The following is a 20,782-nucleotide window of genomic DNA, read 5'->3' as shown; positions in this document are numbered from 1 at the left end:
TAAAGCTGCGAGCCCTCGGCATTCCTCCTATGGAGTCGCCGGTCGTTTCTGTTGCCGAAATCTTGCGCCGGGAGTTGCGGCAAGCCTTCTCCTCACCAGCCTCATGTCCAGAAACACGTCCGCTCACCTATGCCGACATGGTCCGACGTCCTCCCCCTTCACCTCCGATAGCACCATTGCAGCCACGGCCCGCTCCCGTGCCGTGGTGGCAACGGAGTCTGTGAGACGACCTCCAGTTCCCCGTACCAACTTATGGAGCGGCCGACCGCCGACCACTCTGCTTCTACTGCGGCGAACCAGGCCACCCCCCCCCCCCCCCCTCATCGCTCGCTACTGCCCATATCCTGACGCTGTAGTCGGCTCCTTTTCGCCCGCCGCTTCTGTGCACTCCTACGACCGTCGCGCCCCGCGCAGTGATCAGCTCTCGACCAGCCAGGCAGCTTTACTACGTCGTCGCTGGCAGTCCCCGTCCCCTGTACGTTACACTTCCCCAAACAGCCACAGTTTTCACCACTGGCGTCGGCAGGGGTGGTCGCTCGCCTAGTCCGCGCCGGAGAAACTAACGGCAGCGACTTCCGGGGGGAAGGTTACCCTGTGCCGTGCCGCCAAAAATACCCCCCCCCCCCCCCATGCTCGCCACGAAAACGACCTGACGACGGCGACTACTCATGCCGACGACAACGATATGACGACGACGACTACTCACGCCGACGACGTTGCCCATGCCGATCTCAGCATTCTGGTGGATGGACATCACGTCACCACACTTGTTGACACTGGCGCAGACTTCTCAATTATGCGGCAAGATCTGGCCAGCCGAAATAGGAAAGTGAAGACGCCATGGACAGGGCTCCACATCAGAAGTGCCGGGGGTGAGCTAATGACACGAACGGGCGCATGCACCGCATGCGCCCGTTCTTTTATATGGTGATTCCAGCTTCGTTGCCACTTTTGTCATTCTCCCCGACTGCTGCAAAGACCTCAGCTTGGGGATGGATTTTCTACGAGGTCACGGCGCAGTCATAAACATGCCGGAAGGTATGGTGACATTTTCTGCCAGCCCATACGGCGACACGACGAATGACGGACATGCGAATCGGGGACGATATGACCATTAAGCCACGGTCCTGCCGCCTTGTATCTGTATCATGCACGAAGCCCTACCACGGGGATTTGATCGCGGAGCAAATCGTTGCACTATTGCTCACGCAAGGCGTTTCCATTGCAAGAAGCGTATTCGACATGACTTATGGGCATGCGGAAGTCCTTCCCACGAACTTCAGCAACGAACGCCGTCACATCCAGAAGGGTACCGAAATTGCGTACTGCGACGACTTCACCAAAGTTACAGATTGTTTCGCTCTACCAGCAAGGACCGTCCCGCCCTCGGCGTCTTTGTCTCTGGACGTCAGCTTCACGCTGTCGCCTTCCGAGCGACAGCGCCTATTGGAACTCATACAGCCGTTCGAAGACTGCGTTTCGACTATGTCAAAGGTCACACAAACACCACTGACCAAGCACCATATCATCATGGATGATACTACGCTGCCGATTCGAAAAAATCCCTACCGTGTAGCTCCAAACGAACGCGAAGAGATTCAAAACGCAACTGGAGAAGATGCTCTAGGATGGTGTTATGCAGCCTTCGAAAAATCCCTGGGCGTCACCTATGGTCTTAGTCAAAAAGAAACGACAATTTGCGATTCTGCATCGATTACCGCTCATTAAACAAGGTCCCGAAGAAAGACGTCTATCCGTTGCCACGCATCGACAATTCGCAGACAGGCTGCGGCATGCACGTTATTTTTCATCAATGGACCTACGAAGCGGGTATTAGCAGATCGAGGTCGATGAGAGAGATCGTGAGAAAACTGCCTTTGTGACCCCCGACGGCCTTTACAAATTTACGGTGCTTCGTTACCTGTCGTTACCTACGTTACCTGTCGAGTCCGCAGGTAACGATGACGTGGACGCTGCAATCTTGGGCGTCGTCGACGCCGTCACTATTTCACAGGAGCAGCGCCATGACCCAGAGCTGCTTCCGCTCATTAATTTCTTGGAAGGCCGAAGTAAAGACGTTCTGCGAATCTATGTCAGGGGACTGCCGTCGTTTTGTCTCCGGAACGATGTTCTATATAAGAACGTTTCTGCCAGTGGCAGCGCGTACCTGCTCGTAGTACCGACATATGGATCATTGTTGCCACCGATTACCTGACGCGCTACGCGGAGACGAAAGCTACACAGCGGGGCACAGCAGCCGAAGCAGCTCATATTTTTATTGAGAACATCGTCCTTAGGCACGGCGCCCAGATAGGGGAACTGCCTCCCCTGCCGAACTTCTTGACTCGCTTCTCAGATTCAGTGGCATAAGCAACCAGAAAGCAACCGCTTATCATCCCCAGACGAACGGACAAACCGGGCGTCTTAATAAGACCCTCGCAGACATGCTATGCATGTATGTCGACGTAGAACATAAGAACTGTGATCAGATTTTGCCCTACGTAACATTCGCCTACAATACTGCCCCACAGGAAACTACTGGAACGACGCCGTTCAGCTTGGTCCACGGTCGCAAAGCCATGACAACCCTGGATGCCATGTTGCCGCACGAGTTTGACGACGTACTTACCGGCGTTGACGAATTTACTCAGCGCGCCGAAGAAGCCAGACAGCTTTCCCGCGTACGTATCTGCAGTAAGCCAGACCAAGATGCAAAACGGTACGATCTTCGATACAGGTCCTTCTGCACCCCCTGCGACAAAGTATGGGTCTGGATACCCATACGCCGTCGTGGGCTCTACGAAAAACTCCTACGACGGTACTTTGGGCCGTACAGAGCGATCCTCCGCCTGAGCGACGTGAATTACGAGGTCGTTCCCGACAGTGACAATAGCTGCAGTCGCCGCAAGCACTTACCCGAAGTGGTGCATGTGGTACCGGTGAAGCCGTACCTGTCGACCTCCCTTTTGCTTTTTTTCCTTCTCGTTTTTTTTTTCTTTTGCGTGTGTGTGTCTGTGTGTGACTCTGTCGTGCTGTACTCTGTGCCATTGTCCCGATTAATCTGCGCATCGGGACGATGCTTCCTTTGGAGGGAGGCAAATGCCGTGCCAGTACTCCGTTGAAGAAGAGGTCAACGAGTGTAGGCATAAGCGTTTTTGTCAAGGCGTTTTTGTCAAATGAAGTCGCAGTTGGGCTCGCTATTAAAAAAGGCGACCTGCCGCTGTGCATCCTGAATAGCGCTCTACGACCCCTGTTTCTGACGTTGCGACAGTATAATAATCTGCAAACATCACGAACTCAAACATACAAAGCAAAGAAAGTGATCGATTATACATCACTCCTAACTCATTTGTTTGTAGGATTTTTGCAAAAAAGCCGTAAACGCGGCAACAATTTCACTTTAACCATCATACCATTTGTCCGCTCGAGATGCGTGTTACGATTATTTTGGGGTAGCTCATGTTGATTAACATGAGCTAGGTTTTTGTAAACCTCGTGTTTCGCGTTTATGAGTATAAAGATTTTTAAAAATTCTGAAGGAAGGCCAAAATTAAAATTCTGAATTGCACTTGAATTGCATTCTAATCAGTCCATAGAACTACTGCGTTTTAGACGCATATGAATAGAAAAAAATTACGCTTTGCCTCTCGCTAAAACTTAGTTTATTGCATGTAGTCAACGTAACGTTATTGTCATGCAAAAATGAGAATTGCTCTTTTGGGCTTCGGTGGGGCTGGGGCGAGGGGTGGAGGGAAGAATAGGGATGAAAAACTTTCTGTCTCCAATATTCTTGTTTCGGGTATTTGTTGCCTGATGGCATATATGAGTCGGTTCCTCCCTTTGTAGGTTTTCTTCTTTCTTCTATACGAGGTCCATATTGTCAAATTTTTTGTAGCTGTGCCATTTCTTTCAAGGCAAAAGTCTTAGATGGCTCATGGGTCGAAAAATTGACCGTTCGGCGTTATAGCACCCAAATTAAAGCATATATGCCAGTATTTATTTATTGTTAAAAGAAAGAGCTCGATTATATCTGTTTGCGTTGAACGGACACCTTTCTGAATAATTAGTGGAGCCACAAAATTGTCTGCGTATGGTTTACCCGGTTTTGGTCTTTGTAGAGCAATGTACACGCGTCTTACGACGTTGTACGGAGTATAAGTACGCCTTGGTAAACTGGAGATAAATCTGTTGTTGAAAGCACAACGCTGTGTCTTTGACTAATTTGCCTTTTCGTATTCCTGTCATTCTGCCAGTGATACAAGAAAGTAGAAGGCACCGTATATACAATCCCATGTAGCTTCCCGGTCGATGAAGGTGTTAAAATAACAAAAATTAATGAACCTGCGTACGTGTTTTAATGGTCTTCATAGACCAGTGGCGATGTCTAGGCGACCGAAAGAAAGAGTAAGAGAAAAGCAAGTGAAGAGAAAATAAGTAATAGGAAGTAACACTGCGGTTGAATGAGAATGTCAAAATAATTTAATTAATGTCTCGTGAGAGCTCAGGCTATCGCTTTCATCCTCTTTAGCGTATGCTAAAGTGAATATCAACATTTTTGTCTACATATTTACAACTCGGCATACTTACCTTTTATTAAGTAGCAAGGAGTAGCCGAGACCCCCTGTTGTGGGCAAAAACTGCTTATTTAATTATGTACAGACTCTAAAACAAGTCTAGAGTGAAATATCTTCCGCACCGTACTGCTGTACTAAATGCGAGTAAGGGTAATTGAAGGTCAAGCCAGTCAGCTGCAACGTGAGATAAAGGACGTCGGAGAACCACACATACCTAACATGATGTATGTTTTTCGTTTGTTCTCATCTTTCGTTTGTCTGGCCAGTACCACGTGAGCCGCGTTCCGAGGCAACAACAGCAGCCAAAACTACGCATGTGACAACGTGTGTCCAATGGGCCTTTGCAGAAATGCACGCGGTAGCGCCGCTGCCGCCGCTGCTGGTTAGGCGCAAGGCATTGTGGGATAAGGCAGCGCCCGGTGGCGCGCGCTTCGCACGCTGCAGACAAGACGGACAGGCGAGTCTCCGTCGCTTCTGCTTCCCACGCACCCTTGTGGCCACCACTAGCGGTGCGCGCGCATTTCTAGAAAGGTTCATCCCATTTTTGGGCATGTGCCAGGCAACAGCAACAACAACTATGTACCGCAGATTTATTGTGGGAAAGGTTTTGTTTGAATGAAGTTTGCTTCAGGCTGGTTGCTGCGCAACAAAACCCAATCCTTGAAGTTCTCTTTCTTTTTCTCTTTTTTTTTTTGCCTAGAGTGCTGTGTTAAAAAATGTCAATTTTGTTTTGTTTTTTCTGATTTGTCACAGCGACAGAAGTGGTAGAATAATTCTATAGGAGTAGAAGTCTAAAGAATTACAATACACACAATGATATTAACAAGAAAAAAAAGGAGAAACAGCGACGTGCCACTGCATACTCGGAAGAGGGTTTAAGACATACATTAAACTCAAGTAGCGCACATCAGCTATGACGAGCTGCTTATAACGACAATCGGTGTAACCTCTTTCCCCAGCGGCAAACGTTCAGAGCCCGCAATCGGTAATGGAGGTCGCGGAGGTGCAGATAATAGAGCAGAACGGACCCGGGGACTAAGCACCATAGTGGAACAAAAATGTGGGCTCGAAAGTTCAGCCTCGCAATCACATTTGCCGCACTTCTGCGAAACTCGGAATGAACTGGCGAACAGTCAGGGGGATAACGTTCAAGTGTGGAGAAAAGTCGGAAAAAAAAAAAGGCAGATCGGTACAAAAAGCACCGCGCAGAGCTCTGGGAGCGCCGGGCGTGCCGTTGTCCCGGTAATCTTTGATGCCGCTGGCTCAAGCTAGCGCTCTATGAAATCGATGGGCTCCTTTGTCTGAACCCGACATCCCCTTCCCGCAGCCGACAGAGCGACGCCCCTGCCTATAACGCGCACCACTACTCGGGCCAGGAAAGAAGATTGGAACACGACAGAAAGATAAAATGGGAAGGAGAAGAAACTGGGGCGAGCATTCTCAAAACCATAATTAAAACAGGTTAGTGGTACCTGGAATAACTTCTCTACGGTATCAGAAGAGTAAGGAACTATAAATAGCGCTCTCAAAATAATTTAGGACATAGAAATGTGAAAAGAAAGAGCAGTAGGAAACTTCTCTGTCTTTTCACTCCAGGCTTTGTTGACGGCGTTGACGGAGCACAGGCGTAGGTGCGCGTTTGTACTCTGCGATATTGCCTCGCGCGCTGTCGCAGTAACACGTAAGAGGCCTCCTAATCTATTGTTTACCGTTCGAAATTAAATTCCTGAGCATACTCCCTCTCATCTTGCCGGGCATTCTTTTTTTCTTTCTGAGCACCCGTGGTGCCGAGGCTTTCTTATGTCACGTGTTTATGCCGCAAATATACTTGTACAATCATCTTTGCCCCGTTGTGACTTAATAATGCAGGAAGCTATGACGGCATTTGCTGCGTGGGAAGGTGAGATGCACAGTTGATGGCAAGCAGATGCATAGAGCCGGAATCTAAACAATTCTGTACTACACCAGGCCACTAGCCAATGGATTCTTTGAAATTTAGTACTTATTTGTATTCGTCGTATTTTGCAGTCAAATCGTTGAGCAACGTGAACACTGTTACGACGATGTGCAAGCGCCATAGACACGATGACATGAAAAGCATCCCACAGAGCCAGAGTAACCACTCAGAAGCTGACGAGACCAGCGAAATGGTCAGGAGAGTCTTCTCCATCGACTCGCCCCCGTCGTCCATGTGAAGTTCGTCCGACAAGGCGTGTGCGTCATTCAGGTGCGGCTTTATTGGCGGCGTTCATTATCAGAGCGCGACAACAGAACGGTTTGCTGGACTCCTGCTGAATCCAACGAAATGAGCTGGAAAATTGGTTTGTGCGCGTTCAGCAAGCCGGCCAAGCCTATACGGCATCGGAGAGTCTGCTAATTGGTGACGTCAAGTCTTCGTGGCCACCCATAAAACGAGTCAAGGAGGGGTTGGAGGTTTTCAGGCTGTGTCGTTCCTTCTGGCGAGCTTGTGACTTTCGCCTCTAACGCCGCTTGGGCAATATGTCGGGTTTACTGGCTTCCCCCTTTCAACAATCCTATAAGAGTTGGTGCGTGTGCCTTGTGGTGACCTTTCCTACTCGGTGGTGGTGCGAAACGACGGCTACTAGCCACCTGATTGGTCGATTATAGCGTCACCCGTTGGCCTAGCATAGGGATCTGGGCAGCACGAGTGTTATTTAAGCAACCGTCTTGTGTTTTTGGGGCGGCTTGATGCTGGTACGACCTGTAATGTGCTCTCATATAGCCACGGGTCTCTATGCGGCATTGTCAGCGGTAAATATGTAAATAAACCCATTCCTGTATCTTCGGCATCCTAACCTCATCTCCTCACTATACACTATAAAATAATTTACACACTTGAAAGTGAAATAGTGCGTAAAGGTGTTTATGATTCACATGATTAGGGTGTCGGTTATGTAAATCACACCCTAAGAGTGTGAGTTATAAAAAAATTTACACCATTTATCACTTTGAAGGGCGTAAATTATTTTACCGTCTAGCAATCAACTCTCGGCGATGGAGACGAACGACAGTGTGGGTGCGCTTGACCAGCTTAGAGTGGCGCTCCGGGCTGCGCACGCCAGACATCACGTTTGAGCTGCCACGTAAACAAGCTACCCTTATGTGTGACGCGTAATGTCAAACGAAGAACCCAAAACCAGAGTACCAACAACACTACTATGCAATACAGGTTTGCCCGCCAAGCGGCCTTTGAAGATGAAGTAAACATTCTGTTCATGGTAATCGCCTCAGTGCATTTCAATTACCCATCACAGCGTCAGTGGCTATTGGGGCTTCAGACGCTAACAAACGACAGGTAGTTAAGACACCTCACGTGATTTTCACAAGAAAATAGCATCAGGCAGTGGTTCGCAGCGCACGCGCCGAGTGTTTCAAAGAACTATATAGCTGCCTTCAGAACCTAATGTGTGTGAATTGAGTAAGGCAATAAAGAAAGAAAAAAAAAGCGATCGTGAGCCTAACGGCTACAGCAGCGCGCTTCTGTGCTTGACGACAGAGGTTCGATTCCATCGTCCGTCCCCCCATTATATCCTCCTTTTATTGAAGCCAGGCGATACGGGAACCTACCTGCCTGGTCATAGTGCGAAGAATGAGGCAAAAAATTATTCGCATTGAAAACTTTCGTGTAATCTGCTTTACTTATAGGGTAAAGAACTGCATTCTATCAGAACTATTCTGCACGTCTCCCCAATGACATACCTCACAGCCTGCTCTCCATATTCAGCCGTTAAACCTTGCACACAGGAGAGCGCAGAAACACAGACTATCGGACACCCTATGGGGAACCCTAAATCTACAGTGAAAGCTGGCGAAAACCGGATGCAGTTGGCAGGGCTCGTTTACTCACAGCCGTGCTTGAACACTGTAGCAACGAAGCATTTTTACTGTGTTCGAGCGCGCTCGTGGTTTAGTGAGCCTTTCTTTGTAGCGTCCGAAGGCGTATACACTGTAGTATGTGGAGCGCTGTTTCACGCGACTGTATTAATGCGATTGGCATTCTTAGCTTACCTCTGCTACTAGAAATTCTAAATAAATCTAATAATTTTAGATAGCTTCTTCAGCAATACAGTTAGTTGTTACATTGCGTGAATGTTAATCGTAGTAACGTCGACAGTCATTCTGCGGAGTGTTCTGCTGGAATTTTTATAATGACCCCCTCCATCCACCCTGTCAGTGGCAACGTGACGCACAGTTCTTGTAACATCGTGCAATGAAAGTAAAAGCAGCCGGTCAACCCCTCCGCTAAACTGCGAACTGTGTCTTTTCTTGGTTATGTTCAAGTGCTTTTATTCATATGTGGAACTGGGCACGTTCATAAATGTTGTTGCACGTTTACGTGGTCTTTTACTAGATTATCTGGTTTCACAGACTATAGAGAAATTTGCATGCGTTCTTGCTCTTAGACGGTATTCACTACTTATTTTCACTATGTTATGCGACGTGCACTAGCCAACAACCACGATCTGATTATGAGGCACGGCGTAGTGGGAGACACCAAAAATTTGGATCCCCTGGGATTCTTTAACGTGCACCTAAGTCTAAGTACAAAGGTGCTTTCGCATTGCGCCCCCGTCTAATGGCGATAAGGTCTCCCGTAGTTTCCTGTTATTAATAAACAGAATTCGCTGACGCTTAGCCCTGGCTACGCATGAAGTATTGGGCGCTAACACCATTGACACTAGTTTCGCAAAGTTTGGTTCGGCTAATCATGGGAATGTGCCACACGGTCGGTGCTAGTCTCCAATGAACCCTTTGATGCCAACTTGCGTTATTTGTTATGTGGCACTAGGTGTGTGCCACTCGTCAGTGAACGTACTTGACCAAACGCGCGGCTTACTCTTTGGCAGTGTCCTTCGCCCGTCGTGTCCTCATAGTTTGAACGTTGGCGTCTACACGGTATTGTCGCTGATCGAGAGTTTCGTTATCCCGCGCGTTTCTCATGGCCTCGGCTTCAGCGTCGAGACGACGTTTCCTCTGCGCACAAGCTTCATTTGCACGTTCACGACATTTTCTCAACCTGTTTGCGTCTAACTTCTCTCGTTTAACTACATTGCCAGGATCAGTCGACGTACGCTCGTGTAGTCGGTTCCACCATAGCGGTGTTTTCCGTCGAGCCGGACGCTCCGCGCCGACCAACCCAGATGGACCCTCTGCCTCATCCATGGCCCACCTCCGAAGAAACACGACACTTGTTCTGACGCGCTACTAAACTATCCTCGAGAAGAGCAGACCCACGCGCGGTAAAGCCCCTTAAACGTCGTAAAGCAGCGCCACGGTTTGAAGAATGCTGCGTCCTCCTCGCGCGCTCTGGCCGACGCCGCGTCGCTATTGGCCTAATAGCATCACGTGGGTGCTCGCGCCGTGCTTCAGCGCCATTTTCGCTCGAGAAGCGTCAACGGAGTGGCGAGGAGCGCATGTTGACACCGTTGTCACTACGCCAACATGCGCCACGGTCGAGGAGAGAGCGTGAAAAAGAGGAGAATCGTGGAAGAGTGAAGGCGGAGGAGGAGAGTGTCGCTACTTGACAAAGTTTAAGGGGCTTTAACGCGCGGCGCTAATCCCCCCCCCCCCCCCCCGACCGCCACTGAGGCCGAGTGTGGCTTCCCATTGGCTACAGCTGTCGTGGCGCGCGCGCGCACTGAGTGGCTGTGCTGTGCGAGGTGGGAGCTCGTCATTGGCTGCAGGTGTTACTCTCCTCCAACGCGTGACGTACCTACCCCTTGCATCCTCTCCACCGGGAGGCGCTGCTGTTGGCTCTTTCTGGTCGCGCAGCGCACGGGCAGACACACAAGCGCTTTTCACCGGATTAGTACCCTATATATAGCACTAGCGCACTAAAAAATGCTGTCAGAACGTTTTAAATTATAATTTTTGAGAGGCACCTACTCCTTGCGTGGCCAGATATTTGTTTTTCCGTAAGTGACTATCACGGACTAAATGACCCATACACTCATTGTGATTGCTTATATCCCTGTTGGGACGTAGAAATACGCGCATGCGCCACCTATATTGCTGCGTTTCCATGTATTTAACACCTTCCCTTTCCTGTTGTCGCGCCAGCTTATCGTAAAAGTTCAATATTTATCTCGAAAGCTATCAAACGTGTTACATCTATACTTGGTGCAGACGACGACGAAGTGATCCTATTGCTGAGTGTTTGTTCTCCGTCACCAGTATTTTGTGGTAATTCTCGCTTTCTTCCGGGGAACACTGTTCCCTGCCCGACGGGAATGGAAGTGGAGCCACCCGCACTCCGACCTGATGTAGCGGCGCCCGCGTCGGCAGCCTCAAGGAAGCGGAACAGCCTCTCGAGCGACAGCGAGGCTACCCTGATAGACTCGACCGAGAGCGACGACAGCTCCGACGACGACTACGTGACTGTCCTGAGTAAGAAAGCAAAGCGGCGGATGCTTGGGGCCTCTGTGGACACATCTACTATGAGGACTCCGCAAAGTTCGCCAAAGTACACCATCCTTTTCTTACCTGTGCTACCCACCGACAACATGAGGTTCCTCAACAGGCAAGTTGCATCGGTTGAACTCGAGAGACTGTTGCCAAATGGCATTGAGGACGTACGAGTCAACCCTCGGAAGAATATTGTCGCGGTAGACGTCGCCCAAGCGTCGGCGTTAGATTCTCTGCGAGCTGTCACTGTTCTCGGTGGCATGAACGTCCGTACCATCATCCCGATGGGAAAAGAGACTACCACAGGCGTCATATATGACATTGATGCGGCCATTTCAGGCGAGGATTTACCACTTTTGATAAAGCCTGCCAATCATGGGACCCACATACTACAGGTGGCCCGTCTCGGAACTTCCAGATGCGTGAAAATTGTCTTTAAAGGTGACTGCCTTCCATCGCATGTGAAGGTAGGTCATTTTCGACATGCTGTCCGGCCCTTTGTTCCCAAGCCGCTTCAGTGCAGGAACTGTCAGAAATTCGGCCACGTGAGCGCCGTCTGTGGAAAGTCTGCTATATGTTCCCGCTGTGCAGCACAACACTCAGCAGGCAACTGCCAGGCAAAAACTTATAAGTGTCCGAACTGTCAAGGGCCCCACGATGCCTCATCAAAGGATTGTCCTAGAGTTAGGCGAGAACTCTCCATCTTGAAGAAAATGGTTAGGGACCGGTCGACCCATCGTGAAGCAGCTGCTGACGTCAGGCGACGTCGTTCTCGTCGCAGACGCTCATCAAGGAATTCTGCTCTCCGCACAAAGAATACGCGTGCCGCACAGCCTCTTGCTGTTGAATCTGCTCCAACCTCAGTGCAGAATGTTTCCAAACCGTGTATAGATAACGGAGCATCTGAAAAGACTGCCGTGAATGAGGAATGGCCACCACTGCCAAGGATAAGCCCTGTGGAAAAACCCCAACAAGGAAAGGCACCACAATGCTCCACCCCTCACCCAGATGAGCTGACAGAGCATGACCGCCGAATTGTAACAATGCTCAAGTCTTTGATAAATGCGATTCGCACGCTTGTGGGCAACTCGAATACGCCAACAGCTCGAAGCGCAGTTCAAGTGTTGGATGCCCTGAGCCCAGTGCTTGCAAATCTTGCATAAGCACAATGGCTCTTCCACTGCCTTCACTCCGTGATGAGGTGCGTAGCGCGACAATTTTCCAGTGGAATGCCAGAGGACTTAAATCACGGATTTCATGTTTCCGCCAATACGTTTTCACGAACCGATTTCCTGTAGTGGTAATATGTGAACCGAACGTGTCGAAAGCGCTAAGACTCTCTGGATACGAAGCCTTTATGGCGTCAACGTGCGGGCAACCCAGCAAAGTAATTGTTTACATCCGTACAGAACTTACTTACATTCCCCACTCAGTGCAGCCTCATGATGGAAACCAATACGTGTGTCTCCGCATTACAAAGAATAAAGTGGCCTTCTCCCTTATCGGCGCCTACATATCCCCATATAGTCGGTTCGACGGCGACCGATTGCGAGACATCCTGACGGCAACTACTGGACCCTGGATTATCACAGGAGATTTTAATGCTCATCACTTGGCTTGGGGAAGCTCCAGAATAGATTCCAGGGGCCGGAAACTTGTGGAATTTGCTTCCGACCATGAACTTTGCATTATGAACGATGGCAGTCCGACGTACTTGCGTGGTGCGAACTATAGCAGTTGCCTAGACTTGACCTTGGTTTCACGGCAACTTGGTCAAAATGTTCGATGGTTCTCTGACATCGAGACTCATGGTAGTGACCATATTCCCACCTACTTAATTATCAATGGATTTGGAAGCTTCTCCTCTTGTACTTCCCGACAAGCATATATAAGGTGGTCAACGTATAAGACAAAGGTGGAAGAGGCATGCAAAGAAGGATTTACCGGCACCATTGAAAACCTTATTACAAGTGTACTGGAATCGTCTAAGTACACATTTACGTCTGCGAAAAAACGTACGGATTTTGACATGGAACTTGAGCGACTTCGAACGATTCGCAGAAGAGCCGAGAGGCGATACAGGCGCACGAAGTCAATTAATGACCTTAGAGTCGCTCGACGTATACAGAAGAAAATCCAACGTCGTATGGACAGGTTGGAGGAACAACGGTGGAAGACGTTCTGCGAATCACTTGACCCCCGCAAGCCTCTGTCTATCATATGGAGGACGGTGCGCGGCCTTGGCTCGTCTCCACAGCAACGACACCCATTCTCAGCCCTAGCCCTTCATCAAGGCCGCTCACAGGTCGATATAGCCGAAGATTTCTGTGTGAAGATTGCGGGCAGTGTGGTCACCATCAATAGTGAAATTCTGGGTGAAGTTCCTGCGACACGCTTCCCAGAATTGAATGTGTCCTCACTTGAGGAATTGGACGCTGCTCTGGCCTCATGCAGGCGCTCATCGTCGCCAGGACCAGATGGCATCACCTACGCTGCTTTATGCCACCTAGGTGAAGATGGCCGAAGCAGACTGCTGGAATGTTATAACCAGTCATGGAATGATGGCGTCGTTCCTGAGCGGTGGAAGTCCAGCCGCTTGATACCACTCCTGAAGCCTGGAAAGTCGCCACTTGACCTAGCGTCCTACCGACCCATTGCGCTGTCCAGCTGTGTTGGGAAGGTCATGGAAAGAATGATTCTCACCCGCCTAGAATGGTATCTTGAGCGCCACAACGTATACCCCGATGCCATGGCTGGTTTTAGAAGAGGCCGTTCCTCTATTGACACCGTCATCGACCTAGTCTCGTCTGTACAACAGGAAAAACACCACAAGCGTATATCGGTTGCACTATTCCTCGACGTGAAAAGCGCCTATGATAATGTAACGCATGAAGCCATCCTTGATGCCCTGGAAAATAATGGAATAGGTGGACGCATGTTTCGGTGGATTCGGAGCTATCTATTCAAAAGATCCTTCTTTGTGCACAGTGCAGATGGCCGAACTGCTGACCATTACACTTACCGTGGCGTCCCTCAGGGTGGGGTTCTTAGCCCCACTTTGTTCAACCTTGCAATCCTTGGCCTTGCCGACGTTCTGCCACATACAGTAAACCTTTCTATATATGCTGACGACATATGCATATGGGCCTCGGCAGTTACACGTCTCCAGGTGCGTGCACGGCTCCAAAAAGCAGTGACCCTAACATCATCGTACCTGCGTGCGCAAGGCCTCAGCATTTCGACCGAGAAGTGCGCCTTAGTCGCCTTTACCCACAAGCCCATGACCTGGTACCCCATTTCTATTGACCACCAACCAATTTCCTACGCAAAAACTCACCGATTCCTAGGCGTTATTATAGACAGAGACCTTTCATGGAGCCCCCACATCACATATTTGAAGAAGAGGCTTACTTCTATCTCCCACATACTAAGGTTTCTCGCCGGTAAAACGTGGGGCACATCCGTGGCATCTATGCTTCAACTATACAGGACGCTCTTCCTGGGATACTTGCGATACAGCACACCAGTGCTGTCCAATACTAACAAAACTAACATCCATGTCCTACAGAGCATTCAAGGCCAAGCCCTTCGAACATGTCTGGGGCTACCTCGAAATGCTTCAACCGTGGCAACAATTGCCACCGCGAGAGACCACCCAATAAGGACCTATATAGATATCGACGCGCTCCGGGTGCATGTTCGCCATATATCCCGAGTCCCTGACCACCATCTCGCTCGATTGCCTGAGAAAAGACCCAGGGCAGCGTTCTCCAGATCAATTGCGGCTAACCGGCACTCTTTGTCTTTGAGGCACTCACCCGCAACAAGAACGCCATCCCCTATGTGGTGCTTGAAGAAGCCTCCTGTGTACCTTGCTGTTCCAGGAATAGTGAAGAAAGCTAGCCTGACCACCGCGGCTCTCAAGCAGATCACACTGGAACTTCTGCATTGTTCATACTCTAACCGAATTCATGTTTACACGGATGGTTCCGTCTCGGAAAATTCTACGGGCGCAGTTGTTCTACCATCTCAATCGGTCGTCATCAAGTTTACGACATCACACGTAACGACATCTACAGGCTCTGAACTGGCCGCTCTTCGCGCTGCTGTCGAATACATTGAAAAAGAACCGCCCAACAAATGGGCAATATTTTGTGACTCGAAAGCAGCCCTCCAGAGCTTGAGAAGTTTACGACGTGGCAATTATGAACAGCTGGTGTCACAAATCCACGAAACCTGCCATTGCGCTTCTGAAAGAGGACATAACATCATATTTCAGTGGCTGCCGGGACATTGTGGCATCGTTGGTAATCACCTCGCCGATGACGCTGCCCGACGTGCCCAGGCTGGCTCACCGACACTCCTTATACCTTTATCCAGAGTCGACGCTGCAAGAGAGCTTCGCAATCTCGCTCGTACAATCACGTTAGGTTGCTGGCATACACCTCAGAACTCTAAGTGTCGTTTACACAGCCTCGACCCATCACTGAAACTTACATTACCAGCGAACCTTCCACGACGTGACGCAACACTGCTGTGTCGGCTGTGGGTAGGAGTAGCATTCACCAACTCCTACAGCTATCGTATTGGAATGGCGGATTCACCAATGTGCGCGAAGTGCAAGTGTGAAGAGACCATCAGTCACCTTCTGTGCCACTGTTCTCGCTTCGATAATCAACGCGAGACTCTCCAGTGTGCCTTAAATAGACTGGATGACAGGCCATTTACGGAAGCGAAGATCTTGGGGGCCTGGCCTCATAGTTCAATGGCCCAGAAAGCAGTTCGAGCGCTTTTTCGCTACCTGAGGGAAACAGACTTGAGTGCCAGACTGTAGACATCCTATATCTAAGTTCTCTCTCTCCCTCTTTCACTCCCCATTCCCCTCCCCACGTGTAGGGTAGCAAACTGGACTCAGTCTAGTTAACCTCCCTGCCTTTCTGTCTTCCCTTCTCTCTCTCTCTCTCTCTCTACATCTATACTTGTTAAGTACACTGCAGGTAAAGATGCAAGCAGTAGTTCCACGTAATCCTTGAAGTATTTGTATTATTTGTGCCTTGCTACAGCAGTTCTGTTGCGGGTGTTTTTAATCCCGGTATTTGTGGCAGAAAACCGAGCAGTGGCCGGGAGGTCAACAGAGGGCAAACGAGGTCCTGTTGCCATGCAGTACATAACTTCTCATACGGAGCATAGCATCCATCTTGTATACGTCTCAGTAAAGTTCCTGCAGTTCTTTCATTCCCGTAGAGGCATAGTGGGAGACAATTAATTATTGGGTTTTACGTGCGATAACCACGATCTGCTTATGAGGCACGCTGTATTAGGGGACTCCGGAAATTTGGACCATCTGGGGTTCTTTGACGTGCAACTAAATCTAAGTGCAGGGGTGTTTTCGCTGTTCGCGCTCATCGAAATGCGGCCGCCTTGGCCGGGATCCCCGAAAGCAATATCCCCCACTTCCACCCGCGTAGAATCGCCTACTATGCTCGCATCCCGCGTGCATCTGCTTCCGAGCTGCGGGGCGCCTAATTTGGCCCTGTCGCCGGCATGTCACAGCTTTGCTCTGGAGTGCGTTAGCAAAGGCGTGAACTCACTAGTACTCATTCCGAAGAAGGTAATGAGTGCTTCTCGGGCTTCCTCGACGCGGACGCGAAATATTTGCAGTAATAATTGACGAAGCCTGGAATAGCCCAATTCTCCATCAAGCCAGCGCAATAAAAATAGGCATCTTTCCGTCTTCGTAGCCTCGGAGTAGAAACGAGATTACTACGCTCAGATGCGGTAAATTGACATGACTCAAGTGGTGCCATTTTTCTTCAGGCACAATCAAAAATCTTCTCGGTGATCAAGCAATTTCTGGTGGACTTAAAGTGTCTTTTTATTCCGCTGTCTCTGCAGGTCACGCTCAGAGCAGCTTATCATGCGCGTTCATGCTCAAGTGCATTTTACGTCAGCAGTGACTGTGGCTACGCTATAGCAGAAAACACCTCATGAAAAAGAAAAAGGAAAACGCTTAAGCTTACTTGCGATTGCAGGTCACAGGCAATCTGTTGACTTGTTCATGCCAATATTAACTGAAACCTCCTGTGTGTCGTATCTCTAAGCATGCAAACGCAAAAATGAAGATAAAACGATGCAAAAAGCGTGAAGTAAGGATATAAACTACTAGAGAGCATTCAAATGCGCAGCCAGCCTCGGCAAGCTACATATTCGTAAAACCATCGCATTCGATTTTTCCCCATCAAGAATTCTGCTCAACATGTGACCAGTGGGTATCGGCGAATTAGCCGAGTGTGTTCCGTTCTCAATCATATTGTGATTAATGTGCACTTGTTTGGCTGTGCCGCCAATAGAGCGCGGATAGATCGGGAGCAATAAAACCTACCGCGCGCTCTGACGTGTCAGCACGTGTTGGGCCGACTCAGTTGGCTTCAATCATGCGGATTCATGCTCTCTCCTAGCTCTTTTCTTTCTTCCACGGGAAAAAGACGCAAAGCTGAACGCTCTAATCATTTGGCGCAGTTGAGGCTAATGGACGGCGCTGCAGTAAGCACAAACGTTTCACCAAGTCGCCGGAACACGTGCCTCGCTATCGCGTGTTCGTCCAGGTGCATCTAAAGTGGTGACTGAATAACAAGTTCATGTACTACATCACCTGCAGAGTGTGCCTGCACGATCTCAACTTGCTTCCGCATACCCTTTCAATAGCATTTTCTGCGAAGCTGGTTCAGCATTTATTTCTTATTGTTTTTGCAATTTACATTATGGCTTGAGAAAAGAAGTAGCCAAGTAAAAAAAAAATTAGAATTACGCTCGTCACATAAATAATTGCAATGACACTTCATTCTCCTCCGACTTTATGTGACAATTCATTTTAAAGGCAGGTCGACCTGTGTACCTTCCATAATTTTTTGCTATTTTTTAGGAATATTTAGTTGCGCTCTCGAGCTAAGGGCAATATAGTTTGTTTAGTCGATTTCATCACACGTACGTAAGCTGGAGGTTACTTTCATGGAGCATTCCTTCATGGACATTAACAGGCTCACTTGCACAAATAGTTTTGGTGGCGTGGCTCAAATTACTCACAGGGTGCGGCGGGGATTTTAGTACAAAACATTACTCATCATTTGCACGGCGGCCACAGAACAACTTTCACGCTCAAAGCAACAGCAAAATTAAAGCAAAAGACGCACTTCCTTTCTGGTACAGGTACTAAGAAAGCCGAGATCTTTGCCAGCTTGATTAAGGGTTTCACGACACCGACTCTAAAAGTCTGCCTTCGAATATGAGTATACTGTCCTTAAAAGGGCTCTAAATATAAGCACTAAATAATCAATTCACACTTATAAATCATTCTTTAATTACTACGCCTTCATCTATTTCGCGGTAATTGGTGCGTATTAGATGAGAAAGTGAAGGAGAACGATTTTAGATATTTCGCGCAAAAACTTTAGCCCCGGTACGTCAGTGCGACGTCACGAATTTGAATGTATTCATTCGTGCTTGGGGGGGGGGGGGGGAGGGGGAGGGGATAAACTTTTATGGTAGAACCGGCTCTTTATGATGGCCGGGCCTAAGCCTCCCTTGAGGGGACGTCAAGGGCTTGCCTCGCCGCCGCCTCACGAGCGTGCTGGGTCGCCCAGGTTTGGTCGTCGGGGGCGGAGCTCCGCAGAGCCTCATGCAACCTCGACCAGAGGGTCGTGGTGTTAATGTGTGTGTACTGTGCTGGGCACTCCCACAGCATATGCGGAAGCGTAGCCGGCTGAATGCCACAGCACCGGCAGTGGGGGGTAGTGTAACCGTCTGGCAATATAAGGTGGAGGCTAGCGGCTGAAGGGTACGTGTTTGTTTGTAGCAGACGCTTTTCGGATAAGAACGCGGCCGTTGCTGTGCCACACATATTTGTAGTTTGCTCGCTTCGCCCATATCTTTGTCTGGAAGAGCAAATCACTGGTCCTTTTTGTCACATTTTCAAGCAGGAATACATGGTCATTCGATTCACGCAACTTCTTTCTGCTTTTCCACCAGCGGTCCCTGTCGGCTTGTTTCGCGAAGCGACAGATTATACCCGGTATCTTTTCTTTCTTTGACGGCAGCCGGGGAACTGAAACAACGTCATTTTCTGAGAGCTGTGGAAGTTCGAGCTGCACGGCTACTTCGTTTAGCTTTTCGAGCAGGTCTTCTTTTTCAGAGTGTTGAATCCCATGAAATTCCAGATTTAAGCGGCGGCTGCTCAATTCAAGTTGGTCAATTTCAGCATGAAACTGATTGACGTCGCTCTCGTCTCCTTCAAGTCTTTCGGTTCTGCTTTTAGATCCTTGATCTCATTTTCATTTCGCTCCGTTAGTTGTTGCAGTTCATCGTACTGTTCGCTCAGAAATTGTAAAGTATCTTCAATGCCTTCAACTACCTCTCGGAGTGGCAACAGCTGGTCAAGCTTTCCGTTAATTGTCATTAACAACTACCGCACGTCTTGCGCGTGAGAATCATCACTAGATTTGTTAGGTTGCACACGCAATTTCTGCCGTCTACAAGACATTCAGTGCCAAGCCAGGCGGTATGCATCTCTATTTGACCTAATTGTCGTGTCCGAGATTCCTAAGCATTTCCCGGTGTGAAATTTAGAAGTACAGTCACTACATTCAATGATAGGGTCTGAAACAGTAAGCGTTAGCTCACAAGTGGCGCATATAACATTGCAGGGCATGGTCACAATTAGGCAGCAGCAGCAATAGGGGAAAAATAAAGTACTCAAGTATAGAAATACTAACCTGCGAAAAGGCAAGTTGTAACTTGGACGATGCTTCTTCGATGCTGCCGCTGCCGCCGTAAATACCCTAATATATCGTAACTGCTATAGGGTATAAACTGCCGACATAACTTACCCTAATATAGGGTAAATTATATCGTTATTCTATTTTGTGCGAAAATATCCTTTAGCATTGTCGCTTTCAAAGACGAGAATTTACTTAATGGCGTCCAACGCAAAATAATGCTGAAATCTGTTGCAGTAGTACTTTCATAGTTAAATATATGTCCGAAGCGTGGCGGCTATGACGTTACTGGTGTTCAGACGCCCGAAGCCCGGCAAAAGCATGGCCTTTGATATCCTGGCTCTTGGTATCCGGAATGCCATAATTACGGGTGTCGTAGTAAGGGCACCGCAAAAACTTGTCGGAGCTCATAACTTTGTCGCCGTGTTATGAAGCGAAAGCATTGAATATTAAAAGGGAATAATTATTCCTTTTCAATCTGTTTTCCGACACAGCAAGCAACCATCGCCGTGAAGCAGAATAGTTGACATATTTACTTTACTTTCACTTTGATGCAACGCTTTAATCGTTTCCTTTAATGTGCGAAAGGCATCGGTGGGAGGCAGGGAGCAAAGCGTGCGAGTAGGTACGCCAGCATTTCCACATTTTCTTATACAGTAAGCATTCTTTTTCATTCATTTTTCATTCTTTTTTCCCACAAAGGTGTGACTTTCAAAGAGTTCAGCTTTTCTTTGTATTCGACCTTCTGCGCTTTCTTTCTCAGGTCAACGCTCGCGCTCACTCAACAGCAGCTGTATTTTGCAGCCATTTGGTTGCTTGAGCGGCAACGTCCCATCAGCAGCGCAGTGTTACTTTGAGTTGCGTCCCTTTTTCTTCTTTTGAACAAATATCGTGCCGCTACTGTGATGACATGTTTCAGCTTACGGCGTATACTGTTCATATCGCGGAATGCACTGACCTGTTTATCTCGTTACAAAGCTAATTGCTGGCCTTGCGATAGCAGTGCGTGGT

General features: G+C 48.8%; 1 pseudogene; it reads right to left on the bottom strand.

The window, feature by feature from the left end:
* The window catches only part of LOC126523399 (uncharacterized), a 73,646-nt pseudogene extending 53,942 nt beyond the window's left edge, over positions 1-19,704 (bottom strand).
* Positions 19,705-20,782: the final 1,078 nt, after the last annotated feature.

The sequence above is a fragment of the Dermacentor andersoni genome, chromosome 6 (assembly GCF_023375885.2).
Source record: "Dermacentor andersoni chromosome 6, qqDerAnde1_hic_scaffold, whole genome shotgun sequence".
Lineage (NCBI taxonomy): Eukaryota > Metazoa > Arthropoda > Arachnida > Ixodida > Ixodidae > Dermacentor > Dermacentor andersoni.
Note: the sequence above shows the minus strand (reverse complement) of the source record. Positions and strands in the feature narration are given on the sequence as shown.